The following is an 8,443-nucleotide window of genomic DNA, read 5'->3' as shown; positions in this document are numbered from 1 at the left end:
CTCTACGAGCATCATATATGCCATCATGTGTCAACAATGCCCAAATGCTTTGTATATTGGGCAGACTTCTAACTCCCTGAGACAAAGGGTCAACGGGCACAAAACAGACATTAAAACACTCCAGATCCACAAACCACTTCGTTAACATTTTAATGGAATGGGCTGTTCTGTCAACGACCTCAAGGTATGTGTTTTACTGAAAAGTAATTATCGCTCCTTTCTAGAAAGGGAAGCGGACGAATTGACATTTATATTCAAATTCGGAACGTTAACGCATGGTTTCAATCAGGATGTGAACTTTCTGAGTCACTATAGGGGCTCGTCTGCATGCTTAACGCAATCTAATGCTTGATCTTGCCCCCCACCCCTCCACTCTCTGATTTGCTCACCTTAATTATCTTTTTCTGATTTGTCCTCCTTGCTTACTGTTTTTGGTTCTTTGTGTCTTAAATATTGAATCTCTTCTGGTCTGGATATGGTCTGAAGAAGTGGGTCTGTCCCACGAAAGCTCACCTAATAAACTATTTTGCTAGTCTTTAAAGTGCTACTTGACTGCTTTTTGTTGTGATCAAGACTCTTTATACAGTTTGTTCAGACAGTTGAGTAATTAATTGTTTTCTTTAACATGTGAAAGTCTCAGAAGACTTGTCCTGAGAAGTGTCTGCAAACAGCAGCTATGCTTGAGGCCAGTTTACACTACAAAAGGTACATGATAACCCAGACTGAGGAGCTTACAGGATAAATTGTCTCAATGCAGCAAGGTAGGGACTTCAAAGAGGTGCAGATGACCCCCTAGTATTCTCCTACAGAGTGGGGTCTCGTTATTGTGGGAAAGAAAAATTTTAACCCTTACAGCAGTTTTTTCCCCCCAGCCTTCAGTGAGACTTCTTTAAAATACTTCCAGTTCTCTTCAACTCTTTTCCCCTTCATCTTTGTTTCCCAAGGGATCCTGCTCATCCAGTCTCTCAGGGAGTCCAAGTCTGCTCTTCTGAAATCAAGGGGTTGTATGTTACTGCTCACCTTTCTACTTTTGTCCGGATCCTGAAATCTACGATCTCATGGTCGCTGCAGCCCAGGTTCCCTCCCACTTCTATTTCTTCTGCTAGTTCTTCCCTGTTTGTGAGCAGCAGGTCAAGTTGTGCATGGCCCCTGGTCGGTTCCTTGAGCGCTTGTCCCGAGAAGTTATCCCCAACATTGTTCAAAAACTTCCTGGATTGTCTGCATGCTGATCTATTGGGCTTCCAACAAATGTCCAGATGATTCAAGTCTCTCATGAGAACCAGGGCCTGTGATTTGGAAGCTTCACTTCGCTGCCTGAAGAAAGCCTCATCTATCTCCTGTCCCTGATGCGACGGTCTGAAACAGACACCAACTACAACATCATCACCTCCCTAACGTCCACCTCTAAGCTTAACCCAAAGACACACAACTGGATTTTCTCCTTCCTTGTGCTGGAGCTCTGAGCAATCATACTGCTGCCTCACACAGAGCGCAACTCCTCCTCCACCTTTTCTCCCCTATCTGGCCTTCCATGACCATTCTCCCATTATGCAAATCATCATGGGGCTGGCGTGGTTCCTGGGCTCCAGGCCTCTGCTTGTCCACGTTTCCCCGGCCAGGTCACCATTGCCCTCGAGATCGGGGAAGGGGAGGGAGATGGTGGCCTGGGGGAAACCCGGGCTGTCATGGCTCCTTCCCCACTCTCACAAGATAAATGTAGAAATAGGGGGCAGCAAAAGTACCTCCAAAATCTTATCTACCGGGTTTTGGAATAAACTTTCCCCCAAAATCCTAAAAACCTTAGATTCTGGGGATAAAATTCGCTGCCACCACCCAAGTAATAATAAGGAAACCAGGAAGCGACTACTTCGGAAATCTCAGCCCCAGAAGTAAAAACCAGGACACAAACTTTCACGAATACCAAGTTAATAAATAGAAAAAGAGAGAACTTTTATTATGACAACAATATTTGTGTTGCGAGCCTCATGACTAGATGGAAGAGTCAAAGTAAAACACGTGGGGAGTCTCCACCATGGGCCTAGATCTTAGTTACAAAGAGAGTAAAATGACATTTCTAAAAAGGGCACAGACATCAGACCCCACTTCCCAAACCATAAAACAGTCAAGCCTAATGGATCTATCTAAACTTTAGCCGACTTACAGAAGATTGGAGGGCCTGTTCTTGGAGGGAGATATTCTGTCTCTCTCTCCCTCATGGCTGGAAAGAAGAAGAAAAGAAAGCAGAGAACAGAAGAGGGAGGAGCCAAAATTTAATTGTGACCTACATTCCTATAGGAATATAGGCCAACCCCACCTGGCTTAGGAGGTTAACCCTTTTACTCCCAGGGTGCTGGAGAACCCTCATGATCATCACACGCCCCTCCAAATCACACACAGTGCTGGACAGCCTCTGGCCACACTGGCTGTGATTTCTGCCTGATGGTCTGACAGAAGACATAGAAAACAAGTACATGCACGCTTTACATTCTTAGCAACTACATGAGAAATAACAAAATGTTTCCACATTCGTGGAGTACCAACACAGATAGAGAGAATGTCCTTTGTAATTGAGTCCAGAAATTCCTTTCGGGAGAGGGAGTCAGCTGCCTCATTTGCGACTCCTGAAATGTGCTGGACATCAAGGTCAAAGTCTTGGAGTGCCAAACTCCACCGAAGGAGTTTCTTGCTGGTTCTTTTGACTGAAGGAAGCCATTGAAGAACAGAGTGGTCAATCGGAAGATGGAAGCGCTGTCCAAAAACATACGGTCTTAGCTTAACTAGCGCATATACAATCGCATAGCTCTCTTTCTCTGAGACAGACCAGTGGCTTTCTGTTACAGACAATTTTTTGCTGAGAAATAGAAGAGGGTGCAGTTGTTAATCTGGTCCTTCCTGCATCAGAATTGCTCCTACTCCCCACTCAGAAGCATCTGTGGTGATGACGAAAGGCATATCATAGTCTGGGGTCCTCAGCACAGGCTCAGACATCAGAGCCATCTTGAGCTGGTTAAAAGCTTCCGAGAGGTGTTTCATTGCCCCTGCCAGGGAATTGGTCCCAGAATCAGTGAGGATCTGAGGGCCAACCTACCCTGGCAAAGATATCTGTCAGTGCCTGGGCCATGTTCCGAGCTGTCATGCTGCCTAGGGCCATGGCTTCCAGCCATCGGGTGGCAAAGTCCACTAGGGTCAATATGAACTGTTTCCCTCTGGGGGTTTTCTTCTGGAATGGATCCATAATATCCACAGCTACCCATTGGAATGGGACCTCTATGATGGGGAGGGGTTGGAGGGGTGCCTTGATCCGGTGTCGGGGCTTTCCCACCGACTGGCACATCTTACAAGTACGGACATAGCTAGTGGCCTCCTGGCCCATCCCCTCCCAGTAGACTGACCTTCTCAACCAGGCTTTGGTTCGGCTCACCCCAGCATGGCCACTAGGATGATCATTGGCTAAGCTTCAGAGCTTTTCCTGGTACTTAGTAGGGACCACCAACTGTCTCTGAGGATGCCAGTCCTCTTGGTGCCCATGGGAAAGGGACTCCCGGTATAAGTCCTCTTTCTACCACAAACCTGGTTCTGTTCGAAGAGCTGAGAGGCAGGGGGTCATTTCTGGCCGCCGTCCAAGATCCTTGGAGGCTCTCATCTCGTTCTGGTTCTGCCTGGAACTGGTCTCTGAGAGCTGGAGACATCAGATCAGGTCCCACAAGAGGCAATGTAGGAGCAGAGGGCACCTGTACAGAGGAGGGATCACTTTTTTCTGGTGTATGGGGGAGCATTGTAGATTCAGCTGTCACCGCCAACTCCATGGTGTCCCTCGTGGCCAACTCTGACCATGGCACTGGCTGTGCCACCCCCTCTGGGTCTGGAGCCAACCTGGCCTGGGGCTCAGGAACTGGGTTACAGGCCGTGTTTGCAGCTACTGGTCTGAGTTCAGGCACAATCACTGCAGGGTCCAGGGTGTTTGGTAATACAGCCTGATCCCTGTTAGGCTCAGGAGAGGTTTTAGGTGTGGAGGTCTGGTTAGCCTTGCTTCATGTGATCACTCCCACCCTCTTAACCTGGTTCACGTGGTTGCCTAAATCTTCCCCCAGCAGGATAGGAACAGGGTAGTCATCATGGACTGCAAAAGTCCAAGTCCCTGACCAGACCTCGTACTGCACTGGTAACTAGGAAGTAGGGAGGTGAAAGGGGTTATCCTTGAAGGGTTGAATGGTGACCAGAGTCTGTGGGTCTATGGCCTTGGGGTGCACTACAGATTGGTGGATCGCTGACACCTGTGCTCCGGTGTCCCTCCAGGCAATAATCTCCCTCCCTCCCACACTCACAGACTCCTGCTGCTCTGGGGGGATCTGTGAGACATCGGAGGCCTGAGGCTTCTGGAGGCAACCCCAGAGTGATGAGCTGCAGCCTATTGGTACTCTTGGGACAGTTGGCCTTGACATGCCCCATTTCATTCCATTTAAAGCATCACACCATGAGTGCACCACTGGAGCAGGGAAGGTTCCCAGGGGATGGAATGGAGGGACAGGGGGAACCCCAGAGTCTTGCTGGAGGTGTGTCGGGCTCTTCCCTGCAAAGTGGGGGTCTGGATGGTCCCCGGTTGTTGAAGGTCCCTCTCAGACTGCTCTCCTGGCTGCTTTTCCCCCTCAGCTCAATCCATTGGGCACTGAGTACTCCTGCCTCTCTTAGGTTTTTCGGTTTTCCATCCAGGATGTATCCTCTAATTTCTCCCGGAACCCCCTCAAGGAACTGTTCCCTCTGCATCAGGAGAGATATTTCTTCCTGGGTGTGGGCTTTCTCTCCAGAGAGCCATGTTTCCCAGTTTTTTTAGTACACAACTGGCATGTTTGGGGAAGGGTATGGTTGGGGTCCACTTGGAGGCCCTGAAGCGACACGGGGCCTGTTCAGGAATGAGTCCCATCCTGAGTCTGGCCTCTTGCTTAAACAGTTCATAATCATTTGCCAGGCCCCCTGGCAGGTCAGCTGCCACCACCAGTAGAGGACCAGTGATTTGTGATCTTAAGTCCATCATGTACTGACAAGGAGGAATGTGGTACCCATGGCAGGTCCTCTCAAAGTTGAGGAAAAAGTCATCGACATCATCCCCTACTTGGTACACGGGGAGTCTCCTGGGGGGGCAGAATGGTGATGGGGTTGTTGGGTGGAGTACCTGAAACATCCGCCCGCTTTGCTTTTTCCAGTGCAACTTGGGCCTCTAGTTCCGCGCTCCTCGTCTCTGCGGCTATCTCGGCCGGCTTTACTTGTGCACGTCTGTCCTCCATCTGCATGAGGAACTCCATCTCTTTGTCAGTTAGAGTCCGGCCTGCACTTGAGGCATAATCCCACATAGAGAGAGCTGGGGAGGGGGAAGTAGGGCGGTTGCTGACCCCTCCTGCCTCCTCAAGGTCACTTCCCCTTGGACTCATCAGAACATGCTCCTGTTTCCCCTCTCCAGTGTCTGAATCTTCCCTGGAGCTGGACATCTTGCCTTGCTCTGAGGCTGCTTCCACCTCAGGGTGTTGTTTAGGAAGGGTTGGTTTCTCTAGGGCTACTTTGCCCGATCGCAAAAGCATTTACTGGGCTCCTTCCCTGCCCTCTTCTAGCTTAACCATCCAGTTGTCCTGAAAGCTAGGAAAAAAACCCAACTCTTTGGGGTGGTCTGTGTGTGGCTAAAAGTTAACCTTCTGTCTGCCCCACCCTGAGGCAGCACAAAAACAAAACAACAAAAACAAAGGGGAAAAAAAAAAAGAAAAAAATTGCAGATCTTGCAGCTCAAAAGAAAAACTTGTGTCCTTTTAAAAATCCTGGGTTCTCAACACCACTGCCACCATGTCATGGCTCCTTCCCCACTCTAGCAAGATAAATGCACAAATGGGGGCCAGCAAAAGTACCACCAAAACCTCATCTACCAGGGTTTGGTATAAACTTTCCCCAAAAATCCTAAAAACCTTAGATTTTGGGGATAAAATTCGCTGCCACCACCCAAGTAATAATAAGGAAACCAGGGAGAGACGACGTCGGAAATCTTAGCCTCAGAAGTAAAAACCAGGACACAAATATTAACCAATACCAAGTTAATAAAAGGAAAAGAGAGAACTTCTATTTTGACAACAGTATTTGTGTTGCAAACCTCATGACTAGATTACAAAGTTACAAAGAAAGTGAAAGAACATTTCTAAAAATGGCCCAGACATCAGACCCCTCTTCCCAAACCATAAAACAATCAAGCCTAACAGATCTATCTTAATTTTACCTGACTGACAGAAGATTGGAGGGCCTGTTCTTGGAGGGAGATATTCTGTGTCTCTCTCCCTTATGGCTGGAAAGAAGAAGAAAAGAAAGCAGAGAACAGAAGAGGGAGGAGCCAAAATTCAATTCTTACCTACATTCCTATAGGCCAACCCCACCTGGCTAAGGAGGTTAACCCTTTTACTCCCAGGCTGCTGGCTAACCCTCATGATCATCACACAGGCCCTCCCCGCTCGTTCCCAGTTCCGACCTAGGGAGCCTGTGTGGCTGCTGGTGGGTGGGGAGGGTCCCCCTTGTTATGAACACTGCAGCTCTTTCCTGGGTCACTTCCCCAGACCAGTTCTCCCACCTGTACCTTCTCCAGGTAGTGGCCGTGGCAGGAGCAGGAGCAGCAGCAGCAGCCGCCTGTTCTTCCTTCTGGCTTGGCTGCTCCTGTGTGTTGAGCCCACTTAGCCTTTCCCCCAATCCCAGGGCCTCCTGGGCAGCACTTTAGCCCCTTGTGGATGAGCATTGCTCTCCTCCTCCTGCTGCCTCTGGAAAACTCCTCCTTCTGTTCTGTTCTGTTCTGCTAAAAGCAAGCTTAAGTGAGACCAGCTGGCCCCTATTCTCTCAGTGCAGCCCCCTCCCCAGCTGCTCACACCCTGTAGGAAACCAGAAGGACTCCTGTGGTATCGTCCCCCCTCTTGGGAACCCTTCCCAAATATTGGAGACCAGGAGGCGGGCAGGCGTGGTGCTGGGACTGGGCAGCTCCTGGCTGCTTGAAGCCCCTGTGGGGCTGTCTTCTTGGGACCCCCCCGCTTCTTCTGCCAGCTTCTCTCCTGCCCTGGCAGGTAGGCTGCTTCTGCCTCTCGCCACTCCCCCACCCTTTCCAGATAGTTTTCTCAGGAGCTGCTGGGTGGCTGGAGTGTGGGGGACTCTTGCCCCCTGCCCCTTAGCAGGAGGGCCCCCCCCTTTCCATCCTTTGGGGGGAGACTGCTGCCCTCGTTTCGGTCCACGCTTTCATCTGCCAGCTGCGGCACCCTCACTGCTTCGGAGGTGGTAAGGGGCTTTCTTAAAGCGGCAGTTGGGCTCCTCTCCACAGCCTCCTGTGGAGCGGCTCGGGAAGCGGTGAGTTTGGGCGGGGCCCCTCTCCACCAGGGCTCCAGAGGGGTTTCTGCATAGCTGGGGGTGGGGTGTTAGGGTGTAGTCCCTGCCCTACCCCTGCAGCCACCGCCTTTCCCACTGGCCTTCCCACACCCAGCCACTGCTGGGGCCCTTCCCATCTGAGACCCACTCTTACCAGCTGCCCCTTCCTCCTCCTTGCTCCTGTGAGGCTCTGCAGCAGCTGTTTTGGGCCCACCCTCTGGCACCCGTGGGCACACTCCTCCCCCCAACCCCCCCTCCTTTGGCTGGTTCTACCCCCCTTCCATTTTGCCCCCCCCCTTCTTGAGCCCATGGCTCCCCCCTTTTTGCTTTCTGTTAGGTGCCTGAGCCCCTCCCCTTCCACTCACTCACCCCACCCCCCCACATCCCTGCACAACTGGAGGAGCAGCTTACGATCTTGAGCTGGGAGCTCTGACCTTCCTTGCACCTCCCTTTACTCCCGCCCCACCCCCACCTGACCCGGTCCTCAGCCTGGCCAGTGGGGGAAGGATAGGCAGCCACTTCCTTCCTCTCCTCCTCCCTTCCCCCACTCTCTTAAAGTGCCCCAACAATAAATTCCGTCACCCTTGCACCCCTCATCATGGCCTCTACAGCCACTGGGGGCTCATCTTGTGACGCCCTCCTCCTCCACTAGCACCCCCCTACTCTGAAATGGCGGCCTCCTCATCTAGGGCTGCTGGGGTCCTTGCCATCTTGTTGGCCAAGGGCAAGGGAGTAGGCTCCGGGGCTCCTGCCATCCCCGCTGCGGTGTCCTCTGGCGACCCCGCCCCGAACCCAACCCCCTGAAAGGGTAGGAAGGATCAGGGGAAAAAGGAAGGCAAGAGCCCAGCCCAGAAGTCTAAACCTCTTATGACAGGGGCTCTTACCCCTGCTGCTGCAACATCCGGTGCAGCTCCCCCTTCTCCCTGCCCCACTGTTCCCACCACCGCACCTGGGGGCTCTGAATCTTCGGCCCCCAGGTTGTATGCCCAGATGGCAGCTGCTGCCTCGCACCCTGCTCCCTCCACCTCCACCAAGATTACCACCCCCGACGGTCACAACCCCTTCCCCA

General features: G+C 51.6%; 1 long non-coding RNA gene across 3 annotated transcripts; it reads right to left on the bottom strand.

Moving 5' to 3' along the window:
* Window positions 1–1,960: 1,960 nt before the first annotated feature.
* On the bottom strand, window positions 1,961–7,582 carry LOC142005042 (uncharacterized). 3 transcript variants are annotated; one of them, XR_012643054.1, is made up of 3 exons: window positions 6,254–7,582; window positions 3,571–5,628; window positions 1,961–3,038 (listed from the first exon to the last, which is right to left on the bottom strand). It is a non-coding gene; the product is annotated as an uncharacterized LOC142005042 (long non-coding RNA). The 3 variants fall into 3 exon arrangements; XR_012643055.1 differs by having other exon boundaries at window positions 1,961–3,731; window positions 5,171–5,628; XR_012643053.1 differs by having other exon boundaries at window positions 1,961–5,628; window positions 6,254–6,319; window positions 6,605–7,582.
* Window positions 7,583–8,443: the final 861 nt, after the last annotated feature.

The sequence above is a fragment of the Carettochelys insculpta genome, chromosome 32 (assembly GCF_033958435.1).
Source record: "Carettochelys insculpta isolate YL-2023 chromosome 32, ASM3395843v1, whole genome shotgun sequence".
Lineage (NCBI taxonomy): Eukaryota > Metazoa > Chordata > Testudines > Carettochelyidae > Carettochelys > Carettochelys insculpta.
Note: the sequence above shows the minus strand (reverse complement) of the source record. Positions and strands in the feature narration are given on the sequence as shown.